The 26,843-nt window shown below is 38.8% G+C and overlaps 1 long non-coding RNA gene across 3 annotated transcripts; it reads left to right on the top strand.

Moving 5' to 3' along the window:
- Positions 1-14,050: 14,050 nt before the first annotated feature.
- On the top strand, positions 14,051-16,086 carry LOC134223383 (uncharacterized). Of its 3 annotated transcripts, XR_009982557.1 has the most exons (4): positions 14,051-14,164; positions 14,242-14,411; positions 15,321-15,592; positions 15,653-16,086. It is a non-coding gene; the product is annotated as an uncharacterized LOC134223383 (long non-coding RNA). The 3 variants fall into 3 exon arrangements; XR_009982556.1 differs by having other exon boundaries at positions 14,057-14,411; positions 15,325-15,592; XR_009982555.1 differs by having other exon boundaries at positions 14,057-14,411.
- Positions 16,087-26,843: the final 10,757 nt, after the last annotated feature.

Raw genomic sequence — 26,843 nt, 5'->3', positions numbered from 1 at the left:
TTGAATGGAGGCTTGCAAGCCTCTTGAAAGGAGGCTTCCAGGCCTCTTGAAAGGAGGCTTCCAGGCCTCTTGAAAGGGGGCTTCTGAGCCTCTTGAAAGGAGGCTTCCGAGCCTCTTGAAAGGAGGCTTCCGAGCCTCTTGAAAGGAAGCTTCCGAGCCTCTTGAAAGGAGGCTTCCGAGCCTCTTGAAAGGAGGCCTGAGCCTCTTGAAAGGAGGCTTCTGAGCCTCTTGAAAGGAGGCTTGGGCCTCTTGAAAGGAGGCTTCCAGGCCTCTTGAAGGAGGCTTCTGAGGCCTCTTGAAAGGAGGCTCTGAGCCTCTTGAAAGGAGGCTTCCAGGCCTCTTGAAAGGAGGCTTCCAGGCCTCTTGAAAGGAGGCTTGAGCCTCTTGAAGGAGGCTTCCAGGCCTCTTGAAAGGAGGCTTCTGAGCCTCTTGAAAGGAGGCTTCCAGGCCTCTTGAAAGGAGGCTTCTGAGCCTCTTGAAAGGAGGCTTCTGAGCCTCTTGAAAGGAGGCTCTGAGCTGCTTGAAAGGAGGCTTCTGAGCTGCTTGAAAGGAGGCTTCTGAGCCTCTTGAAAGGAGGCTCTGAGGCCTCTTGAAGGAGGCTCTGAGCCTCTTGAAAGGAGGCTTCCGAGCCTCTTGAAAGGAGGCTTCCGAGCCTCTTGAAAGGAGGCTTCCAAAGCCTCTTGAAAGGAGGCTTCCAAAGCCTCTTGAAAGGAGGCTTCCAAAGCCTCTTGAAAGGAGGCTTCCAAAGCCTCTTGAAAGGAGGCTTCCAAAGCCTCTTGAAAGCCTCCAAAAGGCTTCCAAAGCCTCTTGAAAGGAGGCTTCCAAAGCCTCTTGAAAGGAGGCTTCCAAAGCCTCTTGAAAGGAGGCTTCCAAAGCCTCTTGAAAGGAGGCTTCCGAGCCTCTTGAAAGGAGGCTTCCAAAGCCTCTTGAAAGGAGGCTTCCAAAGCCTCTTGTAAGGAGGCTTCCAAAGCCTCTTGAAAAGAGGCCGAAACCTCTTAAAAGGAGGCTTCCGAAGACTCTTGAAAGAAGGCTTCCGAAGCCTCTTGAAAGGAGGCTTCCAAAGCCTCATAAAAGGACGCATCCAAAGCCTCTTGAAAGGAGTCTTCCAAAGCCTCTTGAAAGGAGGCTGAAGCCTCTTGAAAGGAGGCTTCCAAAGCCTCTTGAAGGAGGCGTCCAAAGCCTCTTGCAAAGAAGGTTCCCAAGCCTCTTGAAAGGAGGCTTCCAAAGCCTCTTGAAAGGAGGCTTCCAAAGCCTCTTGAAAGGAGGCTTCCAAAGCCTCTTGAAAGGAGGCTTCCAAAGCCTCTTGAAAGGAGGCTTCCAAAGCCTCTTGAAAGGAGGCTTCCAAAGCCTCTTGAAAGGAGGCTTCCAAAGCCTCTTGAAAGGAGGCTTCCAAAGCCTCTTGAAAGGAGGCTTCCAAAGCCTCTTGAAAGGAGGCTTCCAAAGCCTCTTGAAAGGAGGCTTCCAAAGCCTCTTGAAAGGAGGCTTCCAAAGCCTCTTGAAAGGAGGCTTCCAAAGCCTCTTGAAAGGAGGCTTCCAAAGCCTCTTGAAAGGAGGCTTCCAAAGCCTCTTGAAAGGAGGCTTCCAAAGCCTCTTGAAAGGAGGCTTCCAAAGCCTCTTGACAGGAGGCTTCCAAAGCCTCTTGACAGGAGGCTTCCAAATCCTCTTGAAAGGAGGCTTCCAAAGCCTCTTGAAAGGAAGCTTCCAAAGCCTCTTGAAAGGAGGCTTCCAAAGCCTCTTGAAATGAGGCTTCCAAAGCCTCTTGAAAGGAGGCTTCCAAAGCCTCTTGAAAGGAGGCTTCCAAAGCCTCTTGAAAGGAGGCTTCCAAAGCCTCTTGAAAGGAGGCTTCCAAAGCCTCTTGAAAGGAGGCTTCCAAAGCCTCTTGAAAGGAGGCTTCCAAAGCCTCTTGAAAGGAGGCTTCCAAAGCCTCTTGAAAGGAGGCTTCCAAAGCCTCTTGAAAGGAGGCTTCCAAAGCCTCTTGAAAGGAGGCTTCCAAAGCCTCTTGAAAGGAGGCTTCCAAAGCCTCTTGAAAGGAGGTTTCCAAAGCCTCTTGAAAGGAGGCTTCCAAAGCCTCTTGAAAGGAGGCTTCCAAAGCCTCTTGAAAGGAGGCTTCCAAAGCCTCTTGAAAGGAGGCTTCCAAAGCCTCTTGAAAGGAGGCTTCCAAAGCCTCTTGAAAGGAGGCTTCCAAAGCCTCTTGAAAGGAGGCTTCCAAAGCCTCTTGAAAGGAGGCTTCCAAAGCCTCTTGAAAGGAGGCTTCCAAAGCCTCTTGAAAGGAGGCTTCCAAAGCCTCTTGAAAGGACCCTAGTAACATTTTGGTTTTATTCTGGTTTTATAACACTCTTGCAGAGTAAATTATGGTCTTCAAGAGCGTTATAAAACCTAAAATGTTACTTGGGGAGGCTTCCAAAGCCTCTTGAAAGGAGGCTTCCAAAGCCTCTTGAAAGGAGGCTTCCAAAGCCTCTTGAAAGGAGGCTTCCAAAGCCTCTTGAAAGGAGACTTCCAAAGCCTCTTGAAAGGAGGCTTCCAAAGCCTCTTGAAAGGAGGCTTCCAAAGCCTCTTGATTGTAGATTCGGGAGGAATGGAATGGATTGTAGATTCGGGAGCTTCATCACATGTATGCTGTGACTTAAAATTTTTCCACTTTTTCAAGCCAAGTTCAGGACATTGGGTATTTCTAGCTAATCCCAAGCAGCACAAGTCAGACAAAAATGGTTGCAGCAACTTGAATGTGACTAAACCTGGTCACATAAGAGTTGCAGTAACCTATGTGAAACATGTGTGCTGCTAGGGATGGTAAAGAAGCAAAGATTCTAGGTGTTGGATCAGGAACAAGTCCAGACGAAAATGTAGAACGAACAGAAGTAATCTGATTCAATTGTAGAAAAGCAGAATGAAGAAAATGTAAATGAACGCAACGAAGCAATACCTACCGCATATCCTTAGTTAGGTGAAAGATTTCATGCCCTTATATCCAAAAAAAACGGTAACAACATTCGCTCAGAATAGAATAAATTACGGTTGTTCTGACTATTTTTGGCATATAAGCATGTTGTAAGCAAAATACATTAGTCCCATATTTCAATCGAATAAAAAAAATCACTCAGAATAATTAAAACTGCGGGTAACGGGTAGCTCTAATGTGAAGGTAATTAATTCAACGTGCCACAATCAAAGAGATTAGAGCATACCATGGTTGACCGTTGAGCCACAGGCTTAACGGCATAACCACGTTGGGGTGAGCAATCTGAAATTATGATCTGGAATTAACTGAACAAGCTCGTCGAGTAATATTAACGTTTATATTTCCGTTTTCGGCTGTAATGTGACGCATTTATCCATTCCATGTAAAACTGATGATCTCAACAAAGTCAATGGTTGTTCTATAATTATATTTGACTTCCTATTTCTGTTGTGCATCAAATCGCTACTAATTTATCAGTATGACAATTATTAGGAAAATGATCCCGATGGGTATTGAGACCACCAACAAGCCGAGGGCTGCAAGTCTCTCTAATAAAGACAATAATAATCAATCAGAACTAAAACATTTAATCAATAAACGCTTAGCAATGTGTGTTCAAAAATATGACATTCTATATATAATGCTATGCGGCTAAAGGCTGGTTAACGATGACCAATTAGATTTTTGGTTAGTTTACCATTATGTCTCCCCCACCTCTTCGGATTGTTTCGGTCACATTCTTCTTTATAAATTCTACTATTCTACTACTATTTACAAATCATTCTTTAACAACTCCAATGAGTCTTTTTTTATCGATTTTAATGTGCACGAGAAGAGCACTGGGACATAACTTTCGTTAATATTAGTAACGTCCTAATTATCTTCAAGAAAGCAATGCTCTGAAAAAGTTAATTTCAGATTTGTTTTTTGTCTATACGCTTTTACTGCTACATGGTGCACCTTTGCCATTAATTTTCCTCGAAGAACGGCGTCTTTCTATCTAATTAGCAACTCCATCTAGCTCAATGAACACTTGAAAAAAACGACAAGATAAAGCACAAATAATTAGCAGCAGTTCAAGAGGGCCTGGCCTGGATTTCCATGAGCAAATTTAAGAAATCAGTTCGTTACAAGTTCCCAAGTGTTATTTTCACCTTAAATATGGTTCGTGATTTTTTTTTACAGCGCTAGAAGCAGGAAAAGTCGAGCCCGAGATATTGAGAGGGCTGTGATTACATCCGGTTGAAAAAGCATCACATGAGGCTGGTTGATTTGGCCAGGAACAACCATCCGAAATCATCCATTCGTCGACTATCTTTTGTTTCCCTACGAGCCAACAGAGAACATAATAAGTGTTAAAAGCAGTGCTGTAAAATGTTATTAACATTCATTTGCTATGTAACCTTTTACAGTAGCTCAATTCATAAAGTATTGATTGAAATGTTGTCTCAACTTTGTCTAACATGATTTAGGGGAAGAGGCTCTAAAACGCCCCTCACGGCAAAATGCCTTTTGGATATTTACTCAAATTTACAGTGTTTGAGATGGCCGTAACAAATTGTGTAGGTTAGGCGAGAAAAGTGTTAAAATAATGTACAGGAAGGTTGGTAAAACTCGAAATTTTCCACATTTAAATGAAACATCTAACATTTTGGCGAGTCAAAATGCCCTAGTGGGACTAACTTACAATGTACTACGTGCCTTCACGCACTACCCATACCAAAATGCTGGTTCGCCGACGCGTGGTACTTTGCTCATAAAGATCTGCCAACTACAAGGCGTGTTGCCTCATGAGCTTTACGGTAACATAATATTATTACTTTTTTTAAATAAGAAGTCTGGCGAGCCTGGACCGCTCGGCGCGGAATCCCAAAGGTGGGAATAAAATTTTGGGATTTATGCGCTATACCTTTTTCAGAATGACTTTTGACGGAGTGCCGTTTTTCCCAGAATGTAATAAGGTAAGGGCAAGTGGGACCTAAAAAAACGCTAGTTTAGCAAAATCATTAACGCATACTTAGAAAACAGGATATTTCAGGACATTAACCTCGGATACATCATTATATGCTTCCGTTGTTGAAGTATAGACGTGTTGTAAGCCATTTATTCAGTTACCAAAATTTTGGTAGTGACATAAATAAATTTACCTGTGGGACCCACTTACCCCTTCAAACGGGGCAAGTGGGACCTATTCTGCTTTATACTGTCGAACGAAACTAATTTGAAGAATGTAGATATAATGTTCATGTAATTTCTTAGTCGTAATATTTTCGATCATGGATGAAGGTTTATTACTTGCCAGACTTTTGTTTTTGCAAAAAGAAAGGGATTACAATGTTAGCAGATATAAAAACAAGACAACAGCCGGTTTACTGTTTAATTGGCCATTTTCTGGCTTGCCATTAGCTTACTTTCTTACCAAATGTGTTAGATGGAAGAGATGAGCAAATCTTTGTTCACTTTATATGGCCAAATTATGTCTTAAGCACTTTATTTATCTGAAAATCTGTTAATCTGATGCGATGTTTAAAAATAACAAAACACAAGAAAAAACCTGTTGATCTATTGTAGAATAAATAGATTGTTTGCACTGTAAACGGAAAATTTCGCATAGTAATAACCATTGCTCTTTTCCATGAGGAAGATAATTTCCAGAAAGTAAAATACACATTTGGTAAATCAACTGTACACTACTTCTTAACAACGAAACCAACGATATCAACTGCATTTGATTCAGATCCATATGATATATGAGTGTCGAAGTTATTTTTCACTAGAAAACAATCTAAAAACAGGTAAAATGGCTCTATCGAAAATGTTTTTCAAATATGTCCCACTTGCCCCATGTATGTTAAAACTTAAGGGCAAGTGAAAATTGCAGATTTTGGCTTTAATTAAAACTTTTAAATCGTTTTCGATGTCACATAATTATTTAATTGATCAACATATTCACTTTCCACATCAATGATGAATTTAGAAACGACTATTTTGTTGGAATTCCATCGAATTAAAATAAAAGTAATAGATTTTGCCGGTAGTTTAAAGTCATGATTAAACAATACCATACTAAGGTGCCGCAAATGGTTTTGATTACAATTTTTTTTTGTGTCAGGCGAATTCGTTGATAATTCTGCTTCATCTTTCTAGAACATTGTTACCATTAAAAACGTTCACCGATTAATCGGTAGCCATAGTATCCACTTACCCTGTATTTTCACTTGCCCCAGGGTACCTTAGAACATTTGGCCGAATAGGACATTTGGCCGATTAGGACATTCGGTCGAATAGGATATTTGGCCGAATAGGACATTTGCCCGTTGAGGATATTTGGCAGAATAGGACATTTGGTCGCATATGAACCGGTGCCAGCGAAAGTGGTACATGTTACATTGAGTAAATTTTTCAGGAGACGCATTTTCCCAAAAACATCGGATAATAAATTCATATTTGCATTTTTTTGCAACTAAACTGTAACAACATGTTATGACTGATGTGCCTAGAGATAGTAGTGAAAAATAAGCAAAATTTATGATAAATTTCAAGTTTACTGGAACAAATTGCACATGTACCACTATTAATAGGAACAAAAGGAAACAGAAACCGAAAAACGTTGACAGTAAAAGTGGTAGGGGAACTGTACCGGTTTTGGCCATGTTCATAATTTGGCCAATTTTGCGAATAACTCCAAAAATAAAGCAATTCGGGAGGGTTTTACTAGTTCCAACAAGAGATATATCCCTCACAATTCATCGTTGCTTTTAACTGATCGATTATTTGGGAAAAATATGTATTTTTCAGGGTTGGCCAAAATAGGCACTAAGTTGGCCAAAACCGGTGCACTTCCCCTACATGTACATTTTTAAAATCATTCTAAATGACAGTAAACTATCTTGAAATTCAAAATAGGATTAAAATCTGTTGTGAAACAGTCATGTTGCCAAATTTTCTTTTGAATAAGCTGTGGGTGGAACTGTACATGTACCACTTTTTCTGGCAAAGTGATATATACCAAAAAATAAAATGTGCAAATCTCCAGATTTAGTTGCCAAAAATCACTTTTTCGTTATTCCCTTACTAGATCTTTGCAAATAGAAACCGTTGGCATAAAAAACTCAAAATTGACAAAAATGGTTTATGTACCACTTTCGCTGGCACCGGTTCATATATTTTTTGCCAAACAGATCCTTACTAGATCATTTAACCGAACATGTAATTTGGCTGATCAGGACATTTAACCATTAGGTCATTTGAAAAGTGAGAAATGAGGTGTGAATAATGAAACGTCTCAATTCTCTCTACTTATTTCCCTTTTCTCACAGTGAAAAGAGAGTATTGCGAAGTGAGATATCTTATTTCTTACTTCTCACTAACTGCTCAATTCGGACTACTCACTCTTCACAGTCTCACACAGACGTCTCACGTTTTACACAACATTCCTCACTTTTCAGATAACCTATTCGGCCAAATATCCTGCTCGGCCAAATGACATGTTCGATCAAATAACCTATTCGGCCAATTGATCTGTTTGGCTATATAACCTATTCGGCCAAAGGTCCTATTCGGCCAAATTACTTGTGGCCCTCCTTAGCCATGCGGTAAGACGCGCGGCTACAAAGCAAGACCATGCTGAGGGTGGCTGGGTTCGGTTCCCGGTGCCGGTCTAGACACTTTTCGGTTTGGAAATTGTCTCGACTTCCCTTGGCATAAAAGTATCATCATGTTAGCCTCATGGTATACAAAAATTGTAACTTGGCTTAGAAACCTCGCACGGTGTAAAAAAAATTGATTATTATCGAAGTTTCATGTACCTCTGATTTTTTTCACAGAAAGGCCACTAGAAGTGAGGTACGGTGTGTTTAAAAATATTTCATCGGCGATTTTTTGAAAAAAAGTGATTTTTATTGTTTTCTTCCTTAATATATCGTCTAAAAAGTAAATTGGTAACTCAGTAATGGATAAATTATTGTAATTAGCCCTCAGAATTAAAAATATACATTTTTGTTGCCTCTTTTGTATGGAAAACCTATCGTGAAACGGATCTAAAATTTTTAAAAATATGTTTTTTTTCTGTGACTTAAGCGTTTTTAAAGTATGTTTTCGGATATTTATTTTATTTTTACTTAATTGACAATTTTTTTCATTTTTTTTTTTCACCAAATATCATCTATTTCCAACCTTGGTTGTTTGTTGTATTCACATTTTTTCCTTCCGACATTCGCACTCGATGGCCAGCCCCTTGTCAGTTTGTCATATTTTATAGAATTCATATTTTCCTTTAGATACAGTGTCTCATCTCTCATCATTACTGTGGCACACGCCATGTACAAGACCCACACTGAACATTGTTTGCAGCACATTTTACTTGAAACCCATAAATCTTCCTGGCCTTCTTATAACAGTGTTCACGCTTCATGTCCGAAATAGGCTATCGGATGAACTAGAGATTTATACAGAGCGAATTTCATTTCCGACTGCATGTTACCGAAGCTGAGCTGTTGCTACAAGCCCAACTGTCCCATATTTGAGTGATTCCATTTCTGTGTGGGTCATGCATACAGTGGGCAGCAAGTTGGTTACGACAATTGTAAAAGACCATATTCGCAACAGCAATCCAAAGTATTCAAAGGAAACAATTACTCCAAAACCTCCAACATTTATAACAATTACTATAACAATTTGTTGAGTGAATTACCATCTCAATCTTCAGTAAGACAAAAGTTTCCACCATTTCGTCTGCAAAACCAAACCCAAGTCTGCAATATGCGTAAGTACTGCCGATACGGCCTAGATGAAGTACATGGTTGCGTGTAGAAACAGAGATAAGCTGAGGCCTAAATTAGGTCTTGTATAATACAGACGGAAAAGAAATTCGCTCTTTATAATACCGTAATTCTACCGATAAGCAATTACGGACATGAAATGTAAAGAAGCAGACTAGGAAGCTTTCAAACTTTCCGAGCGGAAGGTGCTGTGTACAATACATAGTGAGGGGCCAGTAAATGACGAGTGGCGCTTACGCACGAATTACAAGGAATATCATATGTTTAAAAGAGAAAATATTATGAATCTTTTAAAATACGACGCTCTTCAGTGGACAGGTCATATATTGCAAATATCGAAATTTAGAATTGCAAAAACAATATTCAAGTGAATATTCATCAGACAACAGTATAGATGCCGGAGATAGAAGATTATTAAAAACGCAAAAATTTTAAACAAAAGAAATACTTGAAAAAAAAACGCCTTAACCAATAAAAAACAAAATTCTTACAAATTTTAGACCCGTTTTAAGATAGGTTTTCTATACAAAAAAGGCTACAAATATGTATATTTTTAAATACGCGGGCTAATTACAATAATTTATCCATTACTGAGTTATCAATTGACTTTTAGACGGTATATTAAGGAAGAAAACAATAAAAATCACTTTTTTCAAAAAATCGCCGATGAAATATTTTTAAACACCCCGTACCTCATTTCTAGTAGCCTTGCCTAACTTTCTGTGAAAAAAAATCAGAGGTACATGAAACTTCGATAATATTCCATTTTTTTACACCGTGCCTCGCAGTTACTAACTGTGGAAGTGCTTAGGGTCTGTCTCAATTGGATAATTAAACTCAAATTAAACTTAGAAGTGACAGTTCAATAATTATCGAATAACCCTGCTGGATGAGCAGGATTACTTTTGACACATATCGAATCATTCTTGATCGATGTCTTATTGGATTTGTTGGGTAGCACGCAGCCATTCTTATGGCCGGGTGATTTTTTAATTTTTGAACTGTCAGTTTTAAGTAAAATTAAATTTAATTCGGGAAATGAGACAGAGCCTTAATGAACACTAAGCGGCGAGGCGGCTCTGTCCCAGTGTGGGGATGTAATGCCAATAAGAAGAAGGAGAAGAATACTATAGGCCAAATGTCCTATTCGGCTGAATATCCTATTCGGTCAAATGTCCTATTCGGCCAAATTTACTATTCGGCCAAATGTCCTACTCGAATGGGTTTCGGCCAAACGACCCTTCCCCGCAACTTGTGGCAATAAATCTGTTAAGGATAAATGTCTCTAAAATAAGTAAGTATTTGTGGCGTATTTAGCATACAAGAATTCGTATTTTGGCCATTCTAAGCCCATAGTTCAATCTGACCCATTTTCAATAAGATCGTTACAAACATTTAGTAAAATTTATGTCCTACTGGCCTTCGAAAGGACAAGGGGGGGAGGATAATAAAAAATAAGTATTAAAATAATAAAGGCAATAAAAAAGTATTAAAACGAAAAAAAAACTCCTCGGATTTGTTAAGGAATGTTTTGAAAATTCCCAAAATGTTCTGGAATTTTTATTGTTACCCCGCGAAATTATTATTTTTGGGAAAAAAATCTGAGTGGGAGAAGACATAATTCTTTTTAATATTTATATCGGCCTCAGAAAATGAAATAGGACTCCCCGTTAAAGGCAATTTGTTAAGCATAAACTCGTCTTATGACAAGTGAAGACATTCCATTAAAAAGCTCAAAATAATTTTCTTATCAAGCATAAATCGGTTAAGGGTAAGTGCCGGAAAAATAAATGAGTTTTTGAAATGCACCTTGCGTATAAAAAACGTATTGTGGCCATAGCATCTAAACATATAGTCAGATCTGGTTAATTACTTTAATAACTTTAATAAATTACTTTAATAACTAAATAACTTTTTAACCCATGATCCGATCTGGTCAATTTTCAGTAGGAAACAATGGAGCAGGATTCCCTGTCGAATCCTGTTGCGGGCAAATCGGTAGAGGGTGAGTTCCCAAAAAGTGAGCTAGACTTTTCATAACTTTCTACCTGAGCAGCACACTTGTCATAGACAAGTTTCTGTGTTATGTGTGCGACAAATTCGAGCCACATTGAAGTTGATGCAGCCAAATTAGCCAGATTGGGCTACTATGTTATAGTCCGATCCGACCAATTTTCAATAAAAAACAGTGGAACACGTTTCTGCGTCGAATACAACTTGTTGCGAGCAAATCAGTTAAGAATAAGTGCCTAAAAAATAAGTGATACCTTCTTACACGTTTCTTTTTGCACTAAAAAAGTGTATGTTGAACACAACTTCTGAGCTTATTGGCCAATTTTCAATAAGAAACAATGGGACAGGATTCCGCGTCGATGGCAATCAAATCGATTGAGGATGAGTGCCTAAAAAATTTTTTTACGTAATTTTTCAGAAAAAAATATATTTTGGCCATAACTACGGAGCCCATAAATCGATCCGGCCAATTTTCAATAGAAAACAATGAGAGAGGATTCTGCGACGAATATAACTTGGGTATAGTCCGATCTAGGCATTGTTCAATAAGAAATAGTAGAACACGTTCCTGCGTCGAATGCAACTTGTTGCGAGCAATTCGGTTAAGGATAAGTGCCTGAAAAATGAGTGAAACTTTCTTAGAGGTGACAATCAAAATTTCCGATTATTGATAATTTTTCCTTCTTATATTCTCATGCTGATGCAGATTCTTCTAGATTTTACTCTTAGTTTTAAATCAGAAAAAAAGCATGTGAAATTGAGAAGGAAAATATTGATTGAAAGCTATTAGCTTAAGTAAATTGATTTTTCTTTTCAAAGGTCCAACCAGGGGGGTAATATGCGATGCATCGCGCCTCCTCTGCATGTAGTATGAAGCAAATGTAAATAAACAATCCCACAATTTTTTCGTTAGTCAGCAGTAGTGTAGGTTAACCAATATCCTACAAGATTCCAGTTCGAAAAATGTTACACTTGCCAAGCGGGGTGGCCCAGGGTGGCCCGCCTTTCCCAAGCGGCGAGGCCCGGATAATACATCTTAGGTAGGCTTGATTTGTTCGTGGATGACAGGCTTACTCCCCCCCTGGGTCCAACCGTTGATCAGCAAATCTGCCTAACGCCACATAATACATCGTCGGCGACGTCGTGATATGACACCAGAGACACTGGAATGTGATGGTTTCGATCATATCGAAGAACGCTATAAAGTAAATCTGGATGGGAAGCTCTTCTTGCGGTCTGTTCTTGATTGCGATGATGGTACGATCCTATTGTTTGTTTCGGCACAACACATCAAAGTGCTATCAAAATCGGCAATTTGAATTATGGACGGAACTTTTAACACGGCTTCAAATTTTCACGATACATGGAAGTGTAGGTGTTTCTTTGGTTTATGATGCTACCGAGGAAAAATGACTGACTCAGCTTTCAGTGCGCTGGAAGAAATTGCGGAGAAATACCAATGCGCACTTGAGCTGAAGCATATTTTACTGGATTTCGAAATATCCTTGGAACCGATCTCCACGCTTGCTTTTCTCACCTAACCCAAAGTTTCTTGAGAAAATTAACGCACCTTCAGCTGAAGTCGATTTATTTCAAAGATTGCACTCCAACTTGCGACATCCAACTTGCGTATAAGAAATTTGTTGCTTTGGCATTCTTGCCGAGTCAATACATTCCAAATGCATTTCAAGAATTGCGAAAAAAAAACGATCTCAGAGCATTTATGTGATCAATTTTACATTAATGGTCGAAAAGCAACAAAAACAGTCGCGGTCCTCTATTTCCGCCTTTAATATGGTCAGTTCATGGAAGTTTGGCGCAAAACATTCCACGGACCTCCAATCATGTTGAAAGATGGCATAACAAATGGGGTTTGCTGCTAGAACAGGGTAATCCTCCCTTCTACAGTAAATTCCAGTTAGAAGAATGTTAGAAGAATGAATAGCTAGCACTGATATTTTGCGATCGCTGCAGTGCAAAGCAGGTTAAAAAAAACATTGAGAAGAACATAAAGTTAGTTGTGTCAAACAAGCCAGCTGAGTGGTTGAGCTTTTTGACGGGGATCGCTCTTATAACTGCGGACCTCATAATTTGATCCGGCCAATTTAACAGAAAACAATGAGACAGGATTCTTCGACGAATGCAACTTGGGTATAGTCCGATCTGACCAATATTCAAAAAGAAATAGTGGAACCAGTGGCGTAGTCAGGAAATTGGTCATCGTTTCTAAATTTCGTTCGTTGGAGAAATTTCAATGTTTCAACTGTTGTACTGGTTTTAAATTCTATTCAACTTTGATTCTGACTCTTTGATTCAGACTCAAATACAATGATGCAAAATCTTTGCGTTTTCTAGCAAGTAATAGAAACATTGAGCGCAATGCTTGGAACATCTCCGGTGTCAGTGGGCCGATCTAAAATTTAGGATAAGGACGGAATACTAAGAAAGAAAGTTTTTGTCGAACCCTTGTACATTTCTCAAGCCTAGTATCATAGGGCGTAACGGCATTGGTAGACCACTAATCGTCGGTGTTTTTCTCAATAATGTAGCGATTAACGGTAGTTGTATGGTATTATAAAGGATGAAACTTGCACCATTGACGAATACATAGACGGAGTGGTGGCCATTTTTTCGGGCACCACTATATACCCCTGGGGAGTGACGGATTACAATTATTACAATCACTCGACCATTGAGAAGCCCCTCAATTCAAATCACGTCAGTTTGACAACAGTTGTCATTTCCATTTTTGTTTACCTCCTGTTTCTGATTCAAAAATCAATTCGGCATCAACATTTCAAAAGGGCGGAACTGACAATTGTAAACAAATCTAGTTTTCATTGTAATTAGATATAAAACATCAAAATTAATAATCTAAATCAATATGTTTCATAAAAATATCTATAATACTATATCCGCACTACGATTGATTGAATAACATGTTATTCGCGCTTTGGTGTTATTCGGCCAATAACATGTTTTTCGAAGGTAATATTCCCATACATTTCTGGCAGCCGTGTACGTGTAGCATACCGGTGTATGTATAATTTTATCGTTTTTCACAATGAATTTGAATGAACTGAGCTTTACTGTGAAGCACGCTTATTACGTGTCTTGTAATGATGCATGCCAGCGGAAAAAGTATTGAAAAAAGATTTAGTTTTAAAACAGTTTTAGAAAAAGTTTTGCCAACTTTCAGCAAAGGATTTCTCGAATCCTCATATTTGTTACATACGTCGTTATGAAAAATTATGCTTGAATTGGATTTTACGGAACGTCATTCTTGATTTGTTGTTTAGCTTTCGTGTTTTTCTCAACAGCCGTTGCTAATGAAAATTTGTGGAAAGTGCAGTAAACCACAGAAAAATTAAAATACGGAGCAGAACTGGCCCCGAACATTAGTGAAGACAAGGTGAAAAACTAGGAAAACAACGTATGGGTACGAGTATACTGTGCCTGAATCAGACCGTGAGTTTTGGACATTTCCAGGCCGAGAAAAATGTTGCGCAGCAAGAACCATCCGAAGGCGATGTTTCGCGGGATTTTCAGTACGAATTCGATGGTACCCAGGAAGTGATGATGATTATAGACATGCCCCAAAAGTACCGGATGCGATGCGATCATGGGAGAAATAAACGGTTACTGTTTAGTACATTCATGTAAGTTGTTATAAACTGTGTTAGTTGCTACAGTAAGAAGAAGCTTTGACACGAAGAACCGAAACAGAAACACAACTTGGCTATTTCTTGTGAGAATAATTACTAACTACTCTACTAATCTAAATTGATAAACTAAACTAAAGTAAAATGAAATCAAAATTGAAATAAAAATGAGGTTGATTTAAATCTTAATTTGGTTTCAATTAAAATGAGCAAATATAAACTACAATGAAATTGTTTTTAAAATTAGAAATTGAGTTTTTATAGATTAAAAATAATATTAATTAAAATTGAAGAAAAATTTTATGTGAGTTGAATTAAAACTAAATTGAAATTAAATAAAGCTTGAATGAAAATGAATTACAATTAAATGTAAGTTAAGAAAAACCTAATCTGAAATAGACTTGGGAATAAATTTAAACAAATTGATTCTGTTTTTCAATTAAATTGAAATAAATTTAAAATAAATTGAATTAAATTTAAGTTGAATGGTTATTTTAAACAAATTTTGTTAAAATAAAAGTTCAATCAGGCCGGAATAAATATAAATTCCTTCATTTGTACTATATTGGTCTAACGGAGGGGTGGAAACAAAAGATATTTTAGTTACTAGATAAATATTGTCGCTGTCGTCGCTGTCCGGAACATCTTTTGCTGGCGAGGATAGGGGGGCTAAATGTCAAAGAAGGAAAATCCATACGATTTGACAGCTTGGTACCCAACATGTTCCGGACAGCAGAACAAAGGGAACCGAAGCGATAATCTTTATCTAGTAACTAAAATATCTTTAGAAACTTTATTAAAATAAAACAATATTTTATAATAACTGGGTGAGTATGTAGTTGAAAGATTGTTCGATGCGATTTGATCCATTTCCCGGCCTACCGATAACTACTGATTATTCTTCAGCCAGGCTACCGATTCATCAAAAAATAATCTGGTCACCCTACTGTGAACTGCTGTAAACAGCTCAAACGCTACTCCCACTGAATTCCGTGAAGTAAAGTCGCGATCGCAAGACGAAAAAACCGAGCGAATACCATACATCCCACCGTCGGAAACACCCAACGTGAAGCTGCCACATCGGAGGACAATAGCAAGCAACCACCCTGTGACATGGATCGACACGAAAACCTGGAGAAACAACGCCTTGAATACCAACGTCACTTGAAAGCCAGCCGGTAAGTAATTGCACTATAAACTCTGCGCTATTTTCATACTTACATTTCCTGTTATTTTAGCCTGATGAACATGGCAAACCTCCGAAAAACCCAAAGTGTCCAACGAACACTTGGCAATGCCCGCAACCAGTAAAGCCAGTGGTCGTCAGATGAACATTCGGACTGCTCCATATACTGAACCTATCACCAATGTGGTCCCCACAACGCGCATAGAGTGAGCAAAATCTCGTCAGCAAATCGACAGCTGCCCAGCAAATCGGAACACTCTCGGATGATAGACAATCGGCAGCACATGGACATCCACAGCTCAAGGGCGGATTCGCAATAGAAAGTCCCTATTATGGACCACCTTGGTAAAGACTCAGGGTGGCCATTGAACCAGGAAACAGACGGGAAATTGAAGTCATCGGCAAAAAAATTTCATGCCGGGAAAAATAAATTCTCGTTAAGTAGGGGAACAGACGGCTTTGGCAGGTTTTGTTCTATTATTGGCAGGGGGGTTTTTGTCGACCGAATTTTATGAAACTTGGCCACAATATTCTTTGATATGCAAAGAATGTTCAGGCCAATTTGAGCAAAATCAGTCATAAAAAAAACCCCCTGACAGTAATAGAACAAAACCTGCCAAAGCCGTCATTCCCCCTAATATTCTAAATTCTTCAACGTTTGTAATGAAGTTCAACTTCATAAGAAAATGTTTTATTCTTTAATGCTCATTCCTCAGGCGCATTCAAAATGAATTATTTGATTTTAGTACTTGGTATTTGTGAGGTACAAAAAATTAAATAGATTTTCCTCAGATCCATTTTGAGTTCTTCTTCTTATTGGCATTACATCCCCACACTGGGACAGAGCCGCCTCGCAGCTTAGTGTTCATTGAGCACTTCCACAGTTATTAACTGCGAGGTTTCTAAGCCAAGTTATACCATTTTTGCATTCGTATATCATGAGGCTAACACGATGATACTTTTATGCCCAGGGAAGTCGAGATAATTTCCAATCCGAGAATTGCCTAGACCGGCACCGGGAATCGAACCCAGCCACCCTCAGCATGGTCTTGCTTAGTAACCGCACGGCTAAGGAGGGCCCCTTTTGAGTTATTACTAGATTATTTTGATTTCAGTTTCGAGTGACATCATAAATATTTTGTCAAATATCGAAATACTCGTTGTTTTGAATAAATGTATTTAACTCTAAATTATTTCTATAGTGTTCAAGACTTCTATTATTTGATTGTTATTTTAAATTGCAATAAAAATTATTATGATGAGACTATACACTGTTTTATTACTCCATTACTAAGTTCTCTAAGTAAAAACATCAATTTAATTTATAAGAGAGAATTGTGTCTTTCCTTCTTTCCCCACAGCTTCATCAAATTCTCAGGAAGGTATCATGATTCCAGTTGAAAATCGAATTTCGAAGTCACAAAAACCGATTTTATTCGCGTTTAACTTATAGCGCATCATTGCGCAACTGGTGCACATTGTTCGCAACCATATGTGCTATGCAGCGCACCAGATGCGCAGTAATGAACTTACGACTAATAGGAGAAAAATTAATTGTCGTGAGTTAAAAAATTCGATTTTGACCTGCACATATGATATTCTCAAATAAGAACAGTCTGAATAAGATTAAACTGAGGGCTAAACATTCAAAATGTTCGGCTATATTTTAAGATACTATAGGTTTTTACTGCTATCTATAAACATCATGCTCTAAGAAGGAACTGGCATGCAATGTCCATTGGCTCTGTCAGAAACTTACGAAAGTTTTGCAACCAAGAATCAAACGAATAGTAATTATGTGCTAATGTGGAACTTGGAATTAAAAAAAAAAGACTGGAATTGACCAGTAAATCGGTGAACGATGCAAATTTGACGAGTGTTATGTCTAGTGTTATGCATAGAACGGCTGTATAGCTTATAGTTGTATAGCTATTTATTAGATTGTTTGAATTTCTCCATGTAGAACGAGTGTGAACATTTCAACAGCAAACTCCTCAACATGTAGTCAGTAAAGTAAACTAAAACTGCATTAAAATCAAGTTTTAATTCAACTATAAAAAAAATAAATTTTAATTATATCAAAGAATAATTTAAATTAAATAAAAAAGAAACTGAATTTTAGACTCCTGGACTATAGGGCAATGAATAATTGCCAAATATGCTCCTGATCGACGCCATTCATCATTGTCCCCGTGGTGCGGTGGGCCATCACGATGAAAACCACCATGTCCGCGGAATCCTCCACGGCCGCGGAACGGTCTTCCACCATAGCCGTACGATGAATTTTCCTCGTATGATGCACCGCCTTCCGGATATTCGTAGTCGGGGCCGCGACGATATTCACCGCCTTCCTCAAAACCTCCACTGCGCTTTGAGATGGTGATGTTTCCGTTCAGCAAAATCGATACGAATACGACGATCCGGTGCCCCTAACGGGAATCCACGCATTTCCTTCACAGCAGCCGTAGCAGCATCAATAGAATCGTACAGAATGTAGGCCTGGGTGTCCCCTTTGTTATATTCGATCTTTTTGATGGCACCAAAACGGTCGAACTCAAACGCTCCAACTGAGTAATCGAAGTCCATGCGCCAAGACCACCAACCCAAATTCTGGTCGTCGGAGTAGCTTTACCGTATCCTATCTTGCACTGGAACTTGCCAATGTACTGACCGGACAACTCAACCTTAGCTCGGTGAGCCATGTCCAACGTTTGGTAGCAAACAAAAGCATTTCCAGTTCCTGCCGAAACGAACCGAAACGACGTCGCAAGGTGAGGGAGAAAAACAAACAGACAAACTGTCAAAACGTCAAGAGGGGTAAGTCAGCGCTCGTAAAATATTTATGTAATTCGTCACCCACGAGGGGTATTTTCTTCAAAATGAAGAAGAAGACATGGTGCCCGATTTTCTGATGGCTTTGTACCGGACATTTCGGTCTATGTATTCGTCAATGCTTGCACGATTGCAGAAGCAACAATCACGATTGAAACTTTTGAAACAGTTGAGTTATACTTAACCGAAAAATAAAATCGATGAAGGGAAATCGATCAATACAGTTACGATTCTAAGAGCAAGATTTTATAAATTTCAAATTAGCTTATTTCATTCAACAACTTCATTGCAACTTTTAAATATGCTAGTATGCTATATGTAGCTCAAACTCCTCTTATTTGCCCACTGAAAGTCGATAATATGCCGATACTTTCTAAAAATTCTAAGAGTTTTTGGATATTTATTGAAAAGGCTACCTATGAGGTGTCTCAGAAAGTATAGGCACGATTTAAAAATAACTTTATGACTATGGTTTTTTTTTGGAAATAACTGATTATTGTTTCGCTTTTATATCCTTTACTATGCTTTACTGCAGATCAGTATCACTTTTCCGAGATCCTTTTTATCGTACACCAAGGAGTGAGATTTTGATCAGATGGTACCCATTAACTTCAGTACGGACCGTTTGTCAATAATTTAGGCTACATTTTTAATCTTTTTTACAAAGTTATGATAGAGTCCGCTTCCTTAATATGCATTCACAAATGTGCCTTTGTTCAAGCACAAAAAGTTATTATAAGAATTTTTCGGGAAGGATTTAGAGAATCCATCTCCTTGAGTACGGATTCGACTCTTTTTGCTTTGTACCAGATTACCGTGTCCATCGCATAATACACTGATATCAAAACCGGCCAAAATATTACTGGGTTATGATGCTTTCAGATAATGGACAGTAACCGCCGCTACAAGAATTCCTGAACGTACACATCAACTGTTATTGTATCGATCGCTGCAAATGGATTTGAGAGAATTCCACACTTACAAATTGCTTACAAAATCCTTGCCTTTTTCAGAATGTTCATAAATAAACTTGCTTATCAACATCGTCAATACTTTACCAACACGGATCATATTGGAATGGTACCGTGGAAGCATTTTATAACCGAACTTCACTCATGGTTTATCATCATCACCTTGCATAACGATCTAACAAACAAACATTTCTCGGGTACTTATTCAAAAGGACGTATGTGATTTTGTAAACAAAGATTCAAACGTCGATTAGTCCGATCTGATAGCCCTCCCACGCAAACCATCACCATAGACAGATAGGGGGAGGCTTCGGCTACCTGTTGGTGGTTTTGGTTTGCGTGGGAGTGCCATCAGATCGGACTAATCGACGTTTGAATCTTTGTTTACAAAATCACATACGTCCTTTTGAATAAGTACCCGAGATTTATCGTATTACTTATAGGCCCATATTCTGACATGCTATTCACTTCTTTTTTTCTTCTTCTGCTTCCTGAAGGTCCGTAGTTCATTTTGTGTCGACTTTATTCTTCGATGATCCCAGATTTTTCCAAATTATGAACAGAAGCACAATTTTTACGGGAAAAGGTTGAAAGATTTTTTGATCGAACATAGGGACCAATTACGTTCAGATTTTTTCATGCCCTGAAATGAAAACTCCACACCATACTGCCGACTCACATTGCAAACTGCTCCAATGCTCTTATCTTCTATTTTCGCATTCTGACTTAGTGAATGTAGGGAATAGTGCATCATTCGTGCAAGGTCTGTTTGCGCTTTTCAAGGAAAAGTTTCGCATTCCCATAAAACTTAACCAAATGACACTTATTAATCACAGAACGACAGATTATAACGTAAACAATGATGCTCAGTAATTTCCTGTAATTTAAAATTTGTCTGTAAACAATAGGAGCGCATCAAAATCGTGCTACTTTCTGGGACACCTTATAGTTACTTACTAGGTAGTTGAATTTCGAGTAAGAAAGAAGTACGTATTTACTATAAGTTTTATTCAGCGGCGCAGCCGAAATTTTTTTAATGAACAAAAATTTTCTTTTATAAGTTTTGGCTCTGAGAAACAACTTATCAACTAATACAGGAACGAATCGTTAACCGCTACTTCCAATAACCATGTGTCTCACCAACGAACGTTCTTTTTCTATTGAAGCACCCGTAACCATCGTATGGCAAACATGCCTCATTAGAGTGATTCAAATTTTGACTTTTTCGCTCCCCTATGCTCAAACGATGACATTTGCTGTTTTATTAATCCTCCTAAATTTTTAGCGGATTTGGATGTAACTAGACTGAGCACGAGCAGTTTGAAGTTTGTATGGAAATTACTATAGAAATCGTCACTAAAGCAAAAGACCGTTCCGTGTTGCAAGCCATCAAATATTCAAATGTAATCAACCCGATGACTTCATAGAATACTTACTTAGTTATAGGACAGTTGTTGTTGCGAAGTGATCTGACTTTTGTAAACAAAGTTATAAAGAAAACAAAAATGCTCATTATTGATATTGATGTTATTCTTTTACGTGTTAAATTGAATTTGCCACGATTCAGTATTTCCCCAATTACTTTTCTTACAAGCACAGAATCGTTTCGCAACAAAGACGACCAGTTTCATTGCAACATTTTCTATATTGCCAATAAAGTCGTATATTTTTAGAACTTAATGAGTAACGTTACGGAACGGTTTTCCACGAAAGTGACTGTTTTCATAGTAATTTTCATACAAACTTCAAACTGCTCGTGCTCAGTCTAGTTACATCCAAATCAGCTAAAAATTTAGGAGGATTAATAAAACAGCAAATGTCATCGTTTAAGCATAGGGGAGCGAAAAAGTCAAAATTTGAATCACTCTAATGCCTCATCTTGCGTCGTTTCGCTTTGTACATATGTACTTTTTTTCAATCAATAGGCCCGACTGAGTAAAAAAGCCGTCAAATCTTTTAAATTTACCCGTCCACATACGATTGCCCAAGGAAGTCTTATCAGTTATCTTATCAGTTGTGCAATGATATTATGACAAAAATGTATGCATAACAGACGCTGCTGGCTACATTCCTTCAACCTAAGCTTAAACAGAAACTAGCCTATCTTTCTGAATTTAGAAAGGATGGTCTAATATGCATCACAATGAGTTTAATGAAAAATGATGTAAATATAGATGAATTTTATCTATGAGGTATGCACGATTACGCACAGGCCACTTCGGCCTTAGTCTGAGAAATAATAAATAATGATAACGTATTATATTAAAATGTATCTGTCCTTAGTGAAGGGCATAATTATTCATAATTATTAAATAAAATTCAATATTTTGATTAAACAATTTTCTATTATCAAAGTGCACATTTTTTGACAGCTGAACTAAGTTTTATTATACTCTGGAAATGATGCATTTTTGTTTATTCTTGTAAAAAAAAACTTATAAAATTCTCTATTACAAAAGCACTCGAATGACATCTGTGGTTCACATCGTCGGCGAACATAATCGAGATAATGCAACGTACACACCAGTCAAGCAGTTTGATGAACATTGACTCCGTCCCCAAGAAAACGCTTCGGTTGCTGCTTTGTTTGAACGTGTGTGAAGTTGTTCGAACAACCATTTGACAGTTGGCGGCGCGGTTGGAAAAAATTAAAACGGTTTGATTTTGGTTTGAGTTGTCGGGGGTGGAGTCAAGGTTCGCCGAACATGTTTGAGCATTTGTAGTGAAGTTGTACAAACCCCCATATATTTTTTGATGGTTGGTGCTCAAGTTGGCGCATCGGTCGTTCGTGTGTGATATTGTTGGTCGAATAAATTCATTGTTCTTGCCGCTGTTGGTAAAACTTGATGGATGTTGGAATAAACGAGAGGTGGAGTCAATGTTGGTCAAACTGCTTGACCGTGTGTACGTTCCATAACGGTAGGGAGCTTTTCATAAACTACGTAAACTCTCAAGAAGAGGGAGGAGTTTCATGAAAGTCTACGTTTGTCTACGAAGTGGGTGGGAGGGTATACCAAGAGTCTACGTAGACTTTTTATTTTTTGTCTTGAAATAAAATCAATAATGGGAAAATTTCTCCAGAAAAATCTAATGGATTTCGCTGGAGTAAAAGCCTGAATTTCGGCGGTAAACTGTTTTGGATTCCACCAGAAAATTCTTCTGTTTTCAGTTCTAAAATTCTTCTAAGTTTTTTACAAAATCTTGAAAAACTTTTCGGTTTGTCCACTCGAAATGATTTTAAGATTCCACGGAAAAACCTTTGAAAATGGTACAGAAACATCTTTGAAAATGCACAAGAAAATCTTTGAAATTTCTTTGGTAAATTACGTTGAATTTCAAAGGAAAATTCTGTAGACATTTCCAAATAAAAAGTCTTGAAGCTTCCAAAGGAAATTCTTTTGAATCTCCACGGGACTATTTCCGGAATTTGCAAGGAGAATTTTACGAAATATCCACGAGAAACCCTTCGGAACATCTGCAAAAAATATTCGGGAAGTCCGTGGGAAATCCTTCTGAATAGTTTTCGAATTTCCGCGAGAACTCTTCGAAATGTTCGTGGAAGTTCTTCGAGTTTCCGTAAAAAATCATCGCATTTTCCACAGGAAAGCCTGTGAAGTTTTCATGGGAAATTATCTTAAATTTTTACAAGAAATTTACCAAAATTTCCACTGGGAAATCTTCAGAATTTTCACCGAAAAATATTCGGAACTTCTTGTAAATTTTCACAGGAAATTCTTTGAAAATTTCACAAAAAACTGCTCAAAGCTAGCATATGATCCAAGACGAAAATAAGTTTTAAGAGATAGAGCCTCGCTTTCTTCAGCACAAATGTTCAAAATTAACTGTTCCATCCAGGAAAAATATTGCATAGTTCAAGTAACGACCACTAGGATGATCTAGAGCATCCAAACTATCCTTGAGTTGTAATTTCGAAAGTTCTAAGGAATAAACAACATACTTTGACATATTCTGATTAAATAATTGAAATTAAATTGTGTTATAATAAAATCCTGCGCCTGTCCAGCGGTATAACAGATCTTTTTCAATATCTACGATACTCCAAACAGTCTTTGAATTCAGATCTTAACATTCAAATCAATCAACAAGAAAATCTACGATGGTCTAGCATGAATTGATCACCAAAAAATTAGTGAAGGAAAATGGGGGTAGATCCATAAAGTACGTTGCAAAACAATTACCATTTTCTTTGAGCCTTTAGTACTTTTTTATTATTAGTCACGCACTCACCCCCCCCCCCCCCCCCCTTTAAGTAAGGATGTGACGTTCTTTAAGAATGGCCACTCTACATAAATTTCATCAAAAATACGAGCATTTCTCGAAAACACAATCACCAGTTACCAGTACGTCTACTAAGGCTCTGTCTCATTTCCCGAATCAAATTTAATTTTACTTAAAACTGACAGTTCGAAAATTTAAAAATCACCCGGCCATAAGAATGGCTGCGTGCTACCCAGCAATTCCAATAAGACATCGATCAAGAATGATTCGATATCTGTCAACAGTAATCCTGCTCATCCAGCAGGGTTATTCGATAATTATTGAACTGTCACTTTTAAGTTTAATTTGAGTTTAATCATCCAATTGAGACAGATCCTAAATATTTTTCGATAAAGATGATAAATATTGAGAAACTTAACTATTGATACCTTTTGGTACAATGTTTCCATAAAGTTTAGTTTTATTGAAGCGCCTTCTGTTGACAATCCCGCAGAATCACATCAAATGGTTGCAGAGGTACTGAGAGAAATTTTTTTTAGGTATAAGTATGGTGAAAAGCGTTTGAAGTGAAATTTTATTAAATTATTCGTACGTAAATAACTTTACTCTTACATACTACCGTACCGTTGATGTTCTGGTAACACTGCGATTTGATAGAAACAGTTTAATTTTGTCTCAAGTGGCATTGCCAACTTCCCCTTGAAAGGAGGTTTCCGAGCCTCTTGAAATGAGGCTTCCGAGCCTCTTGAAAGGAGGCTTCCGAGCCTCTTGAAATGAGGCTTCCGAGCCTCTTGAAAGGAGGCTTCCGGGCCTCTTGAAAGGAGGCTTCCGGGCCTCTTGAAAGGAGGCTTCCGGGCCTCTTGAAAGGAGGCTTCCGGGCCTCTTGAAAGGAGGCTTCCGGGCCTCTTGAAAGGAGGCTTCCGGGCCTCTTGAAAGGAGGCTTCCGGGCCTCTTGAAAGGAGGTTTCCGGGCCTCTTGAGAGGAGGCTGCCTGGCCTCTTGAAAGGAGGCTGCCGGGCCTCTTGAAAGGAGGCTGCGGGGCCTCTTGAAAGGAGGCTTCCAGGCCTCTTGAAAGGAGGCTTCCGGGCCTCTTGAAAGGAGGCTTCCGGGCCTCTTGAAAGGAGGCTTCCGGGCCTCTTGAAAGGAGGCTTCCGGGCCTCTTGAAAGGAGGCTTCCGGGCCTCTTGAAAGGAGGCTTCCGGGCCTCTTGAAAGGAGGCTTCCGGGCCTCTTGAAAGGAGGCTCTGAGCCTCTTGAAAGGAGGCCTTGAGCCTCTTGAAAGGAGCCTTCCAGGCCTCTTGAAAGGAGGCCTGAGCCTCTTGAAAGGAGGCTTCTGAGCCTCTTGAAAGGAGGCTTCTGAGCCTCTTGAAAGGAGGCTTGAGCCTCTTGAAAGGAGGCTTCTGAGCCTCTTGAAAGGAGGCTCTGAGCCTCTTGAAAGGAGGCTTCCAGGCCTCTTGAAAGGAGGCTCTGAGCCTCTTGAAAGGAGGCTTCCGAGCCTCTTGAAAGGAGGCGTCTGAGCCTCTTGAAAGGAGGCTTCCGAGCCTCTTGAAAGGAGGCTTCCGAGCCTCTTGAAAGGAGGCTTCCGAGCCTCTTGAAAGGAGGCTTCCGAGCCTCTTGAAAGGAGGCTTCCGAGCCTCTTGAAAGGAGGCTTCCGAGCCTCTTGAAAGGACACTTTCGAGATGCTTGGAAGTTTGCTCTTAAAGGCTTAAAGGCAAAGAAGCTACTAAGCTTTTCAGATAATGGTTTCATGCCTCTCAAATGGAGGCTCGACTCTTTGTCCTTTTTATCTATTGTCCCAGAGTCTTTCATACACTGTTGTGGTGTGCAGGATTCAAAAGGCTTTGATATACCAATCATCATGCATATTATGTACAATACAATGTTTTGGAATATAAAATTACACAATTATCAAAGATGTATCAATAGGTTTTGGAATTATAATACATCCACCATTATGCATTTTTGTCCATGTACATGCAGACTAAGATGAGAACCGCTGATGTAGATCATCAAGATCTGAACTCAAGGAAGTTATGGAAGCCCTAAAAAACTCAAAATTATTTTCCCCCATATTTCTACTTTTTTATGGTTTGCATCCGTTTTCGAAGCCGTATGTCCAAAATTTATGGTGAAATACGACGAAAAAAAATCCGTATTGAATCGATTAAAATTTTGAATAACTGAATTTCTTAACACGTGATTGATCTCCATAGTATTTCGTAATGCGTTATTGTGCACCACAAATATTTTTTTTTTATTTTGGAAAAGTGTACGTATACTTCAAGGAGGGGTAGGGGTTTTGGAAAAGTCTACGAAAGTCTACTAGGGGGAGGGGGTTTGAGAATGTGGAAATTCTGTCTACGTGGCTTGCGCATAGCCCCTAGTGAAAAACTAACGAATTCACGGGCCACTAGACATGTCCTGCATGATTACATGATTAAGGCTTGATGCCTACGTAGCCGCATTTTCAACGCTGCTTGAAATATCGGCCGAGTTTTACCGAGATTCAAGAATCTCAGCTGTTCGATACTCGGCAAACGTAACATTTCGAATTTCAAATCTTGGAAAAAGGAAAACTATTAGAAAGTGCTTATTTCGAAATGATATCTAAAATAATTTGAAAAAAATTCAGCAATTCAACGCTGCTTATGTTTCATATTAATCAATCCTGATGACGAATTGACGAAATCTGCTATGTGTTGACTACAAGGTATATCGTGTATAAGCCACGATAAATGTCTCACATTTTTCTAACTACTCACAAATACAGAATAATATTTGTTTGAATAATTTTGCCGCTTCAATGCATTTTAGTCCATTCTCAACTAGTTCTCGCCCCATCCAATACTCATCATAGGTCTAGAATATTTAAACAGCGTGATCCTCGTTTCACGTATTTCTCTGGGGAGTGACACACTCAGAAGCCAGAAGTGCTAAAGTTCTACTTAGTTATAAATACTACCAGTAGACCATCGTGACACGATGCACAGTGTTAGTTTTTTTTTGCAATTATTGCCCTTCCTAAAAATTACACACATGCTGATGATAGGGGGAGCCGCGAAATCCCACCACACCTTCAACCGTGCCTGCCTGGCTTGATGGCCCCTTCAGCCACGAGTAACTACATGCATGTACTGTACATACGTACATATCCATTTATTTGTGAGTCCTCGCCAAACGGGAATATCGTATACGGCGTGCGAC

The sequence above is a fragment of the Armigeres subalbatus genome, chromosome 3 (genome assembly GCF_024139115.2).
Source record: "Armigeres subalbatus isolate Guangzhou_Male chromosome 3, GZ_Asu_2, whole genome shotgun sequence".
Taxonomy (NCBI): domain Eukaryota; kingdom Metazoa; phylum Arthropoda; class Insecta; order Diptera; family Culicidae; genus Armigeres; species Armigeres subalbatus.
Note: the sequence above shows the minus strand (reverse complement) of the source record. Positions and strands in the feature narration are given on the sequence as shown.